Source organism: Diabrotica undecimpunctata, chromosome 3 (assembly GCF_040954645.1).
Source record: "Diabrotica undecimpunctata isolate CICGRU chromosome 3, icDiaUnde3, whole genome shotgun sequence".
Lineage (NCBI taxonomy): Eukaryota > Metazoa > Arthropoda > Insecta > Coleoptera > Chrysomelidae > Diabrotica > Diabrotica undecimpunctata.
The window spans coordinates 95,120,523-95,136,236 of record NC_092805.1 but is presented as its reverse complement, the minus strand read 5'-3'; the positions used below and the strand labels follow the sequence as shown (position 1 = coordinate 95,136,236).

At 36.7% G+C, this 15,714-nt stretch overlaps 1 protein-coding gene across 4 annotated transcripts in view; it reads left to right on the top strand.

The window, feature by feature from the left end:
* Positions 1–15,714, top strand: part of Arl4 (ADP ribosylation factor-like 4) — a 255,791-nt gene that overhangs the window by 188,458 nt on the left and 51,619 nt on the right. For 3 of the 4 annotated variants that reach the window (XM_072526325.1, XM_072526327.1, XM_072526326.1), the window contains one exon: positions 1,052–1,077. The exons of the other annotated variant lie outside the window; for it this stretch is intronic. The gene's annotated coding sequence lies outside the window, so the exon portion shown is untranslated. The remainder of the gene's footprint in view (positions 1–1,051; positions 1,078–15,714) is intronic. 4 annotated transcript variants of the gene reach the window in all.

The following is a 15,714-nucleotide window of genomic DNA, read 5'->3' as shown; positions in this document are numbered from 1 at the left end:
AAAAATTGGTATCCCTGATTTTATTTATGAAGTCCTGATCTAACTGTTGCGTTGTTCTACAATTGCTTCATTGCCTCTTGTCTGCAACTATATTTGAAGAGGGGAGGTTCAGTTGGGCCTCCATAGCGCCTTTGGTGTGCGTCTCGTAGCCCCTGTGATTCAAAGGCAAGAAAGTATTTGCACCATGTTTAGTTTGAGGATGGCACTTTTTTGCTACACCTTTGGCCACCATACCACTAATACATAATATGTGATTGTTGGTTTTGCCACCAAGTAATAAATCCAATCAACAAGTCTGGTTTTAACCTCCACATTTCTAAAAGACTGGGTGTAGGTTCCCCCCTCTTGGTTATTCGTTCTAGATGCTTATTCCAAGTGAGCCTCTAGCTTACTGTTACCAGATTTAGATGTGTAAGATTTAGGCTTAGAGATAACTACTATTGTAAAACCGGGCAAAAAACAAGATCTTTGATTTAACAAAATTAATGTCGACGCTTCCGATAAAAATCGTTAAATCGATATACGTAAGGGCGCTATAAAAAGTGTCAAATGTCATATACAATGTTCATTCATAAATCAAAGATAATTACTGACAGCGAGAACTGAAACCTAATAAACCAATCAAATATTGATTAAAGGCAAGCCCTATCATTATCAAATCTTATATAGGGTAAAATATATGAAAATAGCATTTTATTAGAATAAACACTAAATGACACTAAAACAATATATATATATTATTTTGTATTAGGAATATTTTCATAGACAGAAGTAAAAGAAATCTTTCTCCAATGATTTTTTATAAGAACTCATGTGCTTTTACTCTTTAGTGTGTTAAATTAAAATTGTTAAAATAAACCGGATTTTTCATTAATAATTGTAATGTCAACCATTCTATGTATTTAAATTTTTTAATAGTTCATTAATTATTTACATTTTTTTCTATGGTAAATATGTTAATTAACAACTAATATAAATGTTTCTTTCGTTTTAAAATTATAGTCATTAATATAAATTTCTTAAAATACTAATAATTTCTTTTCTATTTCAGATTTTTTTGAAAAACGCTTTCTGTAGGTAAGAAACTTCTTTTGTTATAATTATGATATTATAAATAACTTTCTATTTCTATATACATTAAATTAATGGTTTCATTGGATCGAATTAATAATACGAAAATAAAATTTCGATCCTATAGATTATGATCGTGTGTCTGTCCGTCTGTTTGTGCAGTCTGAGATTAAATAAAACTGTAATAGATACACGGAAAAAATTGTCAAAACGATAATACTCACTTCTGGATTCAAGAAAATTAATAAACACGGTAAACTCACAAACGACGATAGATACGTGTCTTGGTTTACTTCACAAAAAGTTTACTTCCGGTGAAATTTTTTGTTGACTTACGGTTTATTTTTGATATTTTAGATGGGGATTTAATAGTAGAACCTAAAATTAAATAAAATTAAATAAAATTAAATAAAATTAAATAAAATTAAAAAAATTAAAAAAAATTAAATAAAATTAAATAATATTAAATAAAATTAAATAAAATTAAATGAAATTCAATAAAATTAAATAAAATTAAATAAAATTCAATAAAATTAAATTAAATAAAATTAAATTAAATTAAATTAAAAAAAATTAAATAAATAAAATTAAATAAAATTAAATAAAATTAAATAAAATTAAATAAAATTAAATAAAATTAAACAAAATTATAAAAATTACAAAAATTTTATGTGTTGTGAATTGTCTCCTTTCTACAACACAAGTAGCGAGCCAGACGGTGGAGTAAGGGATAAATTTTATTGATATCAAGAGAATCGTAAAAATGGCAAAAATCGCGCAACATTTGTTTATTTAACACCTTTATAAAAACCGACTTCATTAACATCATGACTTCACACAATAAAAAATTTTCGTACGAAAGCTGAACTCTTCAGCTTTAAAACGTATTCTGATTTTTTACAACAGGACACTCTGATCAAAAGATATTGAATGTTTACCATCAAGTTTTACAATTTTTTTTTAATATTGATTTCGCACGGAGAACTGACATTCAAAATCATCGGTTCCTTCAAGCGTTGTTTCTGAGAGAACGGTTTATTCTACACAAAAAGTTCTAATAAACATTTTTGTTCAAAAATCGGCAGTTCCCCCGTTTCTATTCCCCCCAGAATTTTTCCGCCCCCCCGCCTATAATGGGGCGTTTTAGGGAGAAAAACGTTTAACTGAAAATTCAGTTAGTTCGTATGATTTTTAGAGGTAAAATCTCTGACGACTGGACTAATAGCTGCAGTCCTGTGTCGCGTTCTCAGTAGATCCGCGCTTATGTTTTTGTATATACTTTACTCACACAGTCCTATACATCCATAGCATGTTTCGTATTAGCGACTGGAACGCACCGTGTCGATAATGGTATTTTCACTCCCACTATGTCCTACAAGGAGTACTAGAGAGCTCCACTACTAAACTCTAGCCCTTCCCACAAGAAATACGTTTCTACTACTTACTCTCTATACTAATATTTCTCCTCTTCCAACTAATATAAACATTAAAAAGAAAAACAAAATTAAGCATTTCCGTAGTAGAAACGTATGTTGAAGCACGCCACTGGGTTTGAATCGTCGATAAATATTTTTAATGGATGACCTTTCTGTGGGTTTCTCATAAAATATTCTACTATAATATATTTTAATTATACGGGTAACAGGGCTAATAAAAAATCAATTTTCTATTTATCTTCCTTTGTCATTAACCCATATCAGTGGGTGGTTATGACGTCTAGATAGCCTGGATAATCTTTGGGAGTTTTTAAAATAAGTTTTACGCTTGGTTAACATTCAGTGAATTGTAAAACCTCATTTGATTAAATCATTTTTTTTTAATATTTATATAAAGGTATTCAGAAAAAAATTTGAAAGAAGTTTTATAATTCATATTTATAATAATTTTTGGTTGCAACTGTACTAATAAGAGTAAGGGAAGAACAACGAAGAAATGAATCCTTTATTAGAAATCGTGTTGGTAATATGAAAATATTAAAGATAATCATATAATTGAAAAAGACAATTACTAACAAATGTCAGTAGTACAAATATCAGAAATTAAGTCTGGAAAGGCACCCGGCTCCGATAAAATCCATCCAGAATTGTTACTACACTGTGGCAAATATGCTAGGAAATGGCTGGCTGATTTCTATACAGATATGTTAAAATCAGGAGAAATCCCCCATTCACTAAAAAAGGCCTCCATTATAGCTATATTAAAACCATGAAAGGCAAATAATCAGCCTCAAAACTACCGACCGATTGTTTTGCTGAGCTGTGTCTATAAACTGTTGGAACGCTTAATCTACAACAGAATTAGTAGAAACATATTTGAATTGATACCTATTGAGCAAGCAGTGTCCAGACCTAACATCCGTTGCTTTCATTGACCTATCAGCTGCATACGATACTGTCTGGAGACAAGGGCTAATCTGCAAACTAATCCGTGTCATCCTGTTTTGGCACCCTTACTGTTCAATTTATACATCGCGGACCTACCTAGCACAACTTCGCATAAATTTGGCTACGCTGACGATTGGGCCATTGCAGCAAGGCATAATAACATGGATATTACAGAAACAATACTAACAGATGACCTTGCCATGATGGGAGAATACTTTCACAAATGGAGGCTACGGCCCAATGCAACGAAAACCAAAGTGTGCTGTTTCCATCTGAATAATGCCCAAGCCAACAAAAAACTCTCCGTTCACTTTGAAAACAGACTGCTCACTCATAACTCAACACCAAAATATGTTGGAGTGACTCTGGACAGAACATTAAGTTTTAAGGAACATCTAAAAAGAACGACAGCAAAACTAAAAACGAGAAATAATATAGTCCAAAAGCTATGTGGCAACACATGGGGGTACTCACCCTCCTTACTCAGATCATCCGCTCTCGGACTTGTATACTCGGTGGCTGAATATGCTTCTCCTGCATGGCTCAACAGCAAATACACGAAGATTATTGACACACAATTAAACCAGACAATGCGAATGATCTCAGGTACAATTAGACTCACGCCGAACTATTGGCTTCCTTCTAAGTCACATTCCACCGCCGAAACTGCGAAGAAGTCATTCTCTTCTCAGAGAATATCGAAAAATCGAGGCTAACCATCAACTACCCATCCACCATAATAAGCTTGATATCGAAATAAACAGTCTGCGATCCAGATATCCTCCATTGCTAAGAGCCAACTACTTACATCAGGAACATTTCAACCTCACCAACGCTTGGAGAAGACAATGGGAGAGCGCCAAATGGCCTGTATCGATCAGAAACTGCTAGGCTTTGAACTGTACCGCAATACATGGACAACGCTAAACAGAATAAGCAGCGGCAAGTGCTGACAGCTTATATAGATGGGGAAAACCCTTACTTCTGAGTGTGACTGTGGTGTGCAACGACAGACCGTCCATTACATTGTTGAAAATTCCCCCAAAGGCGATTTGGTGTAACTTAATGAAATAATGCATCTATGGATTAATGGATAAATGTCTTCAAGCGTTAAAGAGTTTTAGTCACGAAACACGTGCTTGATGTTGTGGTTAGAGCATTTAATCGTATACAATTTCAAGAGCTCCTTGACTCATTGCAGTCCGAATATTCTGATGTACTTTACTTTATGTAGTCTTTAGGGATGATGTCATTTGAGGGTTATTATGGGTTGCAGGAGGGGATAGTCTCTGATATGGTCGTGTGGTGTACATGTGGGTGATGTTATTTGAGAGTTGCTGTGGGTTTCTCTGATTTGGTCGTGTGGTGTAGGATTTAATGATGGTGTTCTTTGGGGATTGGTGTGAGTTTTAGAAAAAAATGGACTGAATTATGTTCTCTTGGGGACGGTTTTAGGATCTGGAGCTTGGGTTTCTTTGCTGGATCGGCTTGGAATAAAGAGAATATTGTATTCGGTATAGGTACTGAGTTGTTTTTGTAGAGCTTAGTGTTTTTGTAGATTTTTTGGATGGAAGGACTGCGAGGGAGTCAAAATTAGGTCCGAGAATATTTTGGTTTTTAAAAGTAGGAATATGGGTGATAATATAATATATGATCATTCAGAAATTTAAGATAAAGGCCAAGTAAGATTAAAAATAATAAAGAAATTGCTGGAAATAAAAATCATTTTGATAAAAATAGAAGATCGATACTAAAAGAAATTAAAACAAAATGAAAAATTAAAAACAGTGAAAACAGAAATAAACAAAACGAATAAAAAGAATAAAAAATAACTAATGAAAAGTTCGAGCCACAGAAAAAATAATTTAAAGACCGCGTTGAATAAACTTGAAACCATGAATCGGGCCCCTGAAAAAAATACCAAAATTGTATTACTATATGAAATTTGTCTACGAAATTGTCCTCGCAATAAATTAAAACCAAAATTATAGTTGAATAGCTTTTTTCAAATACACTAATTAAGTGTGTCAGTGCTTAACTAAAACCTTGAAGTTGTGTAAGTGTCCCGCTGAAAAACGTTAAATTATTTTTTCATTTTTATGCCTTGTTGGGTAATAAGTCGATCGCGCGTGAAATGAACGTGTAGACGACAAATAACATGTTTTACGACAACGAAGCACAACGTTATGAATTATTCTGGTGCATTTTTGACATTTGTAATAGATTATGACGGACATAATCTATAATTTAAATCGGAGAATGTATAAAAAATAATAAAGATAAATCCAAAGCCTAATTGTCTTTTTTTTTTAATATTGCATGCATGTGTTTTACAATCTTTTAGTGAAAGTAGTGCAGAAATCGGAAAAATTAAAATTTTCTTATCTTTCGATATACTTTAGTTTCATGTCATATAAAACATCGTGCAGTTATGGATAACTAAATATATAAAATAATTAAGATTCTATGAAATTTACAGTAAATAACTAAAACGAATATTATTCGTTCTTATATATTTTAGGTACTCGCTAATTAGATGAACAGTGAAAAGCAACCGGATCAGATAAAATTTCCACCCAAACTCTCAATCTACTCGACGATAAAGATAAATGTTCTCTTCTAAAACACTTCAATAAAATATACGAAACAGGCCTTATAGCAACAGATTGGCTACTGTCAATATTTGTAATAATACCGAAAAAAATAAACGCTGAACAATGTAGCGATCATCGCACCATCAGTCTGATCACCCATATACAGAAAACTTACTTACGAATACTGCACTCGAGAATTTACAACAAATGTTTTATCGACTTCGAGAACGTCTTTGACCAGGAATCCACGACAAACTGATAGGTGTCTTGTAAAAAGTGGGAATTGATTATCAAGAACTTAGTATGCAAACATACGAATAAGTCAGAACACGACGGAAGCATTGGAGGTACGACGTGGAGTGAGGCGGGGGTGTATTATTTATCGCCTCTACTTTTTAATATTTACTTCGAATTAATCTTCAACGATGCCTTAGATAGAGGGAAAGGCATTCAAATCAACGGAATTAATGTCTATAATTTCAGATACGCAAACAACACGGTACTGATTGCTTCCAATTAAAAATAATTGTAACTACTTGTGATAGGGTGATCGAAGCAGGTAATATAGATGTGGGTTAAATAAAACTTAATACAGTATACTCCCTCTATAACAAACACGGTTATTAAGAGGTCTTATAACGAGATACATTAGATGTCCCGTGAAATTTCTATGGAACTATAACCCTCTATAGCGAGGCAAATTTGGTTATAACGAGAGAAAATAAGATCCAAAAACGTGTTTTTTTTACGTTTTTGGCCCGGTCGTGGCTATAAATAAATATCTTTTTAAACGGCCCCTCAATAAACGTAACTGCCGCCCGCAATAAACTTCTTTACAATGAATAAATACAACTGTTTCACATCTTTAGAAAATATGATAGATAGAATGAAACTGGACAATTTAAAGCAGTTAAAAATGAGAGAGTTCTTAAAATTGCAGAAGCAATAGTTTATGTTATTCTTGGAAATACGCTTTATACATTATGTAGTTGGAAAAAAGTGTAAGTACAGATTTTTTGTTTTAACGTATATCATTGACAATAAAAGTAAACAACTCTTTTTTGTTTTAATGTATTTCATTGACAATAAAAGTAAATATCTTTTTTTCAAAAACGCCATTCCAACAATATTTATTAGCATCTTATATTGCACCGAATGGCTTAAATACAGGAAGTTAATGGTTTAAAAAACTACATATTCATATGTATGCACAGTAATATTGTTGTCTGATATAACGAGATCGGCTTATAACGAGGTAATTAGTCTGCCATTTCAGTTCTCGTTATAGAGGGAGTCTACTGTACTTATAAGACAAAACTTATGGTTGTCAGCAAAATAGAGTTACAACAAGAAAAGTAAGAATACGTATTGAAAAATCCGGAGCCCCCTTCTATAAACTAAAGAAAATTCTCATTAATAGAAATATTGCATTAAACTTATTACATAAAAACAGATTAATATGCTGCTACATATTCTCCACATTGCTGCATGGCATGGAAAGCTGGATCCTTACAGAGATACTATAATAAAAAAAATTGGAGACCTTTGAGATGTGGATCTATCACAAATATTACTATTATTAAGGTTAATTTGATCTAATAAGAAATGAAATAAAAATTTCGAAACTATAGAGGCATATCGCTTATTAACAGAGCGTATAAAGTTTTATCAATTATCTTGCTAAAGAGGCTCACTCCGTATTCAGAAGATATTCTAGGCGACTACCAATGCGGCTTTCGTGCTGGAAGATCAACAATAGATCGAATATTTACAATCCGACAAATATTAGAAAAAAACTGGGAATTCAACCGAGATGTGCACCAAATTTTCGTAGATTTCCAGCAAGCATATGATTCGATAGAAAGAAGTAGACCATGGCTAGCGATGCTAGAAATGGAAATACCAAGAAAAATAGCTAACTTAAATGTGCGTGGCAGACTCATATGCGCAGGTAAAGATAGGAAACATAACATCGATGCCATTTAGTATAACATCAGGACTTAAACAAGAAGACCCCTTTTCAGCGTTGTTATTCAATTTGGCCTTAGAATATGCAATAAGTAAAATATCGTCTGAGCTGACAGGGGTATTTGCAAATCGAGGATCAAAACTATTGTTGGCCTTTGCTGATGATCTAGATGCAGTCTCTCATTCTACAAGAGACGTGACGTTCACAACTCGAACAGGAAACATGTAGTCTGGGTCTTAGAATAAATGAAGAGAAGACGAAATACATGCTAGTAACCAAAAATCCAAGACCAACAGCTAGACAGAACATAATATTAATGACCACAACTTCGAAGTTGTAAAAGAGTTTAAATATCTGGGAACGGTAATCACAGATGAAAACCACATAGAAAAAGAGGTCTCAGCAAGGATAGCTGCGGGGAATAGAGCATTATACACCCTATCATCATTATTAAGATCTAAGCTGCTAAAAAGAAAATCTAAATTAAGAGTCAATTAAGTCAATTATTCGCCCAGTTGTTACATATGGAAGTGAAATATGGACTCTACACCAGTAGAAATAAATAAGATGTTGGTATTTGAAAGGAAGGTTCTCAGAATGCTATTTGGACCTCAGAGATAAATTGATAGGAGAGTGGAGAAGGCGCCGCAATGCTGAGCTGGTGACTCTGTATGCTACTGAAAACAAAGTCCGCTTATATTTTTTGTGACGCAGAAAGCAACAAACTCATCCCCGCTAAAATCACCTTGGTTGAAACTATTGAAAAAATCAGATATTAACAGGTTTAGAAGGTTTAGTTTTGAAAGAATCAGAGTTTAAAGTGAAGAGACACTACTGTTGTGAATTTATTAAAAGGTTCAATATTTATAACACTTACGGATTTAATTTATTTCTTTATTTATATTAACTTATCTGACAATAATTTATTATATCCGTACGTAACAAATTCGCGAGCGCGGGTCTTGAGAATTAACTGTCCCTTCCAAATAAAGTTCCGTTATTATATACCAGTGCCGTTATCTCGAAAAATCTAAAACCTTCGATGGCGAAACGGTAAAGGCAAACTGGATTTCCCTCGCATCGGTTCTGGAAGGTCGCTCAGGTAAATCGAGGCCCCTCGTAAACTCTACAACATATTAGAATAAAAACATGTTTTAAAGGTTAAAACTATGACTCATATTTTTACGTAACATTGCCCCCCTCTCAAAAGATGGTTCCTCCTGGAACCTTGTTGGGACTAGAACTGGAACGGTATGCTGGTATCGGCAACTGGACCCTCTTTTACAACTTCCAGTTGTATAAAAATGACAAGGGACGGTTTTCTCTCCGCACCAGTAACTATGCGGATTGCAACAGACTAACACCTGGACTTCGGTGTCTTTAAAGATCTCCTCCACCATATTTCGGATAACCCTCCAATCTAATTGGCGGCACTCCAACTTTGGCATGGCTAACTTTTGCACGTCGGACTCTAGTACGTGCCCTCTCAATTGAAGTAAGGCTTCCCATACATCTCGGTAGGTAGGTTGGTCACGGGCAGTGTCTTTTGTTACCAGGTAGAAAAGGTAACGTGATGCATCTTGGAGTTTCAAGGTTTTACCGGGAGCTGGCACTTGGCATTGAAGTTCTGCAACTCGACCAAACTTCCTTCGAAAGACGGATGTCAACCCTGGTGCGTCTTTGATACTGGCCGGGATAGTAAGGGCCAGCGAGTAGTCATCGGGGAGCGCGAGTAGATCTTGCTTTTCTTCAGTGGTAACACCATGTCTTGCTTTACCGGTACCTCCATAGGCACCCATGAATTCCTCAAACGTGAGGTCAGACACGTCTTGGACTTGGTTTACTTCCTCTTCTTCATCTACGTCGTGGTCACCTTCGAAAGACGCCAGCCGGTTATGGTGTACTATCATCGGCTTTCCCTTCGGAATCTTGCTTATTCGGTAGATGACATCGTTGATCTTCTCCATAATGAGGTATGGGCCTTCCCAAAACTGCTGCAATTTGGGAGAACAACCTTTTCGCTTCTTGGGATTATACAGCCATACTTTGTCGTTCTTCTTAAAGCAACCCTTTTCGGCTTGTGTATCGTACCGTTTCTTCATTCGGTCGCTAGCGATCTGAAGGTGGGAACGGACTAACTCATGTACATCGTCCATTCTTCTTCGTAATTCGATCACATAATCTTCACCTGCTACATCTTCTCCAGGTCGACATCCAAACTCGAGATCACAAGGTAGTCGCATTTCGCGTCCGAATAGGACTTTGGCTGGTGTCTGGCCTGTTGATTCGTTAACAGCAGATCTGTAGGCCATTGTGAAGAACGGAAGGTATTGGTCCCAGTCTCGCTGATGATCGGACACCATCTTTGTCAAATACTTGCCAACTGTCCTATTCATTCGTTCTACCATACCATCCGATTGCGGATGATACGCGGTAGTTCTTGTTTTCTTCATGCCTAGTCTATCACATATTCCTTGGAATAGATCACTTTCGAAGTTCCTGCCTTGGTCACTATGTATCTCCAAAGGCACTCCAAATCGGCTGATATATTCTTGGATCAACTTATCTGCAACGGTGGCGGCCTTCTGGTCGGGAAGTGCGTAAATCTCGACCCACTTAGTAAAGTAATCCATTACTACCAGCATGTACTTGCCTCCATTTTCACTTTCTGGAAATGGCCCAGCGATGTCCAAAGCTATTCTTTCAAACGGGCTTCCAACATTATATTGTCTCATAGGAGCTCTCCTTTTTCGGTGAGGCCCGTTACTCGTAGCACAAATAGTACATTTCTTACACCAGTCTTTTACGTCGTCGGAACTGTTCATCCAATAAAACCGTTCCCGAATTCGCTGAAGGGTTTTCCTTACACCAAAATGCCCTCCCGATGGACTGTCGTGTAACTGACGAAGTACTTCGGCTATTCTGCTCTTTGGGATCACCAACTGTCTTCTCTTCTCTGAACCGTCATCATTTTCCAGGACTCGTTTAAGCAAGCCATCTTCGATGATAAATGAGTCCCACTGGGCCCAGTACGTCTTAACTACTGAGCATAGGTTTGATACTTCCTGCCAAGGTGGTCGACGGTTTTCCTCTTTCCATTTTCGGATTTTTTGTATAACTGGATCTCTCTCTTGTTCTTCCCTGATCTTAGTAGGCGTCCAGTCGTTGTTGACAATCGTCGTTCTTAGCACTGCTGCTTCCTTGGATTCCGTTTTGTTGCAGTGGGAACACTATGCTGAGCATGGCCTTCTGGAAAGAGAATCAGCGTTTCTGTGGCTAACTCCGGCCCGGTGCTCAATCTTAAAATCGTATTCTTGGAGTCGTTCGATCCACCTGGCTATCTGACCCTCTGGATTCTTAAACTGCATCAACCATTTAAGGGCGGCATGGTCGGATCGGATTAGAAACTTTCTGCCATAGATGTATTGATAGAAGTGCTCTACTGATTTAACTACTGCTAGAAGTTCTCTTCTCGTGACGCAATAATTCCGCTCAGGTTTTGAAAGAACTTTACTAAAATATCCGAGGACTCGTTCCTGTCCTCCTTGAATCTGAGACAGCACTCCTCCAATTCCCACATTACTTGCATCCGTATCTAAGATGAACTCTCCTTCTGGCAGTGGATACCCCAAAATTGGTGCTGTTATTAAATGCTTTTTCAACGTTTCAAAGGCATTTTGGCAGTCTATATCCCAGCGGTATTCTCTTGCTTCCTCTGTAAGTCGCGTTAATGGCTTAGCGATATCTGCAAACTTCTTAATAAACCTCCGGTAGTAAGTACATAGTCCAAGAAAACTTCTCATTTGATGTTTGTCAGTTGGTTTTGGCCATTCCTTAATGGAATCGATTTTTCCCTTATCCACGGCCACTCCTTCTTTACTGACTATATGACCCAGATAATTGACTTTACCTTGAAATAGCTGGCACTTCTTGGGGTTTAGCATCAATTGGGCAGCTTTAAGTCGATTAAAAACGTTTTCTAAATTCCTCAAATGATCTTCGAATGTCTCCCCCAAGACGATTATGTCATCTAAATAAACCAGGTATGTTTTCCAAGATAACCCTCTCAACACATTATCCATAAGCCTCTCAAATGTCGCAGGAGCATTACAAAGTCCAAATGGCATAACGTTGAATTGCCACAATCCAGATCCTGTGGTGAAGGCTGTCTTTTCTTTATCGACTGGGTCTATTTCTACCTGCCAGTATCCAGACTTCAAATCTAAAGTAGAAAACAATTTACTTCCAGCCAATGTGTCCAATGTGTCATCGATCCGAGGCAGAGGATAACTATCTTTCTTGGTAACGTTGTTCAGCAAACGGTAATCCACACAGAACCTCGTCGTTCCGTCTTTCTTCTTAACCAGGACCACCGGAGAGACCCATGGACTCGTAGAAGGTTCTATCACCCCGTCTTTCTTCATTTCCTGAACAATCGTTTCAGCTTCCTCTCTCTTCGCCTGTGGTAATCGTCGAGCTGTTTGACGAATTGGCTTAGCATTACCAGTATCAATTTTATGCTTAACAACGGTAGTTCTTCCCGTCTTTCCTCCTTTCCTTACGAAAATATCACGATACTGCCGAAGAAATTCCCTTAATTTCCTTTTCTCCATCTGATTTAGAGACTGTCCTGCAACTGCAACCATTTGGTCGAATTTGTCGTTGGAATTATCAGATGTTGTCGCCTGACGAATTATGGATGTCACAGGTACACAAGTTCCTACTTTTGTCTCTTTCTTTATGGTCACTGGGTAGTCGTTGACATTGATAAGTCTCACAGGAATTTCTTTAGCCGAAGTCACCAATTCCTTTCCAATTATGATTCCACGGCCAACCTCATCGTCGTGGTTCCAAGGCTCCATCATAACAGGTCTCCCTTCGTCTACAATTCCCTGTAGTCGCGCTACTATGATCGTTTCGCTTCTCGCAGGCACGACTGTATCTTCTGTAATGGCTGCTTGCACAGTGTTGTCATTATGTGGATGGAGAAATACCTCCTCGTTGCCAACTTTGATTACCTTATTCTTAAAATCCAATTGGAATCCATGCATATTCATTACGTCCATTCCTAATATAACATCCTCTTCGATGTCAGCAACTATAACAGTATGGACAAACTTTTCTGCCCCAATTCCCAATTGTACCTGGATTTCTCCATGAATGTTGGCATTTTCACCTGTAGCGGTCCGAAGTCGTAACCTCGTTGGTAACAGTTTCTTTCGGCTGTTTATAACTGTCGGGCGTATAATGGTTCTGGTCGCTCCGGTATCCACCAACAACGTATGCTTTTTACCATTTATGTCTCCATCTACATATACACTATCTTCACGACATTTCAAAGAAGCTATTAGTATGAGAGGGTCTTTGGGAAAAGTTCTGGGTCGAAGCTGCCCCCCTAAGGCTGACCCGTTCTAGTTTTCCTGATGGTGAGTTTCTTGATTTGCGTCGTACCTAGGGTGCTTACAGGAGCTTCGTACGTGTCCTATTTCGCCACAATTCCAGCATCTGATGGTCTTCGTTTTCTTGTATGTCATGCTTTTCATCATATTAACGAGCTGGTCAAGTTTATCTTCATCTCCTTCCTCTTTTACAGTCCTAACTTTACTGTACCCGCCAGAGGCCTGCGTAGCTGACTCGTATTCGAGGGCGGCGGATAGGACATCAACCAGCGTCTTGTGACGAGCTAATCGCAGTGTTCTCTGCATTTCATGATCACGAAGACCATCAATAAACGTTTGAACGGCCAATTTTTCCATCATGTCTTCGGGAGCTGTTGGATAAGCATATCGTACTAATCTGGCAATATCTACCTCATATTCTTGAAGAGCCTCATCTTTCTTCTGTCTACGATTTTTAAGCTGTGACTGATATACATGCTCCAAATGTTCGTGGCCATATCGCATATTTAACCTCTTCTTCAGTTGTTCGAAATCATCGGTCTCCTCTACGGCTATGGTCTGAAGCACATCTAAGGCATCTCCTCGAAGGGCGATAGTCAGGTTTACAGCCTTTTCTTTTTCAGACCATCCATTTGCTCTTGCGGCTGATTCGAACTGTTTCATGTAGTTGTTCCATGATGATTTTCCGTCGAAAGTTGGGACTTTAACATGAATAGAACCTCCACTTCCTTCAAATTTCGGCCGTGTCTCCAACTTAAATTTCGTCTCGTCTTCTTTTATCTCCACTGTAATCGGATTGTTACCTCTCTCTGCTGTCCCTGTTTCCTCCATCTTCTTTTCCATCTCTTTCCATATCTTTTCTTCGAAGGCTAACATATCGGCAGCAACTTGGTTTTTTAATGAAGATATTCTATCGTCCAGGGCAGACATCTCAGAAGTGACTTTAGAGATTTCCGAAGAGATGTTAGCAGAGACTTTGCTTTCCAGCGAAGAAATCTCGTTAGAAACTTTGTCTTCCAACGAAGCGATGTCGCCGGAAACTTTGGCTACATCACCAGAAACTTTGGCTACATCACCAGAAACTTTGGCTACATCAGAAGAAACTTTCGAAATATCGTCAGAAACTTTGTTCTCTAATGATGCGATGTCACCAGAAATTTTCGAAATCGACGAGAGGACAGCATCATGTTTGTCTTCAAATATATAAGTCTCTGGATCTAGTCCTTCTTCTAGCAAAGCGTTCTTTAGTCGTTGAACTCAGCCTTTTTTCCGGTAGAAGCTAATTCTCTGTCTTCAAGATGTCTTCTTAAATTAGTCACTGTCAGCTCATAAATCGTAGCCATTTTCACAATTTATTTTATATTCACTTGTATTATTATTATAAGTCTAATTTATGTTCGATCTCACTCTGACACCATTTGTTGTGAATTTATTAAAAGGTACAATATTTATAACACTTACGGATTTAATTTATTTCTTTATTTATATTAACTTATCTGACAATAATTTATTATATCCGTACGTAACAAATTCGCGAGCGCGGGTCTTGAGAATTAACTGTCCCTTCCAAATAAAGTTCCGTTATTATATACCAGTGCCGTTATCTCGAAAAATCTAAAACCTTCGATGGCGAAACGGTAAAGGCAAACTGGATTTCCCTCGCATCGGTTCTGGAAGGTCGCTCAGGTAAATCGAGGCCTCTCGTAAACTCTACAACATATTAGAATAAAAACATGTTTTAAAGGTTAAAACTATGACTCATATTTTTACGTAACACTACTATCGAAATTTCTCAAAAAATCCCATTTTTTCAAAATAACTCAACAACTAAAAAAAATACAGAAAAAAATGCTACATTATTAAAAACAGCTTTTTTACTAAAGATTATGATTTATTTTTTATTTCCATAGACTAAAAATTAAACGAGATAGGATTGTTTAAAGATTCTATTCGAATGCGTTCAGCACCATCTTCAAGCCCTTTCAGCGCAACTAGTTTTAAAAAGAAATGGATTGAAAAAAAAATTAATATACACCACTATGTAGCGTTTAAAATGAACTACAAAACAGTGTACCTATATTAAATTTTTTGCCACTTTGCCACTTGAAGATGATGCCACTCGCATGAGAATACAACTTTTAAACCTCGTTTTATTTTTAGTCTATAGAAATAAAAAAATCAAAATCTTCAGTCAAAAAAGCTGCTTTTTTGTATTCTAGCATTTTTTCTGTATCTTATTTTGTTGTTGACTTATTTTGAAAAAGGGGGTTTTTTGAGAAATTCCGAAAATAGTGTCT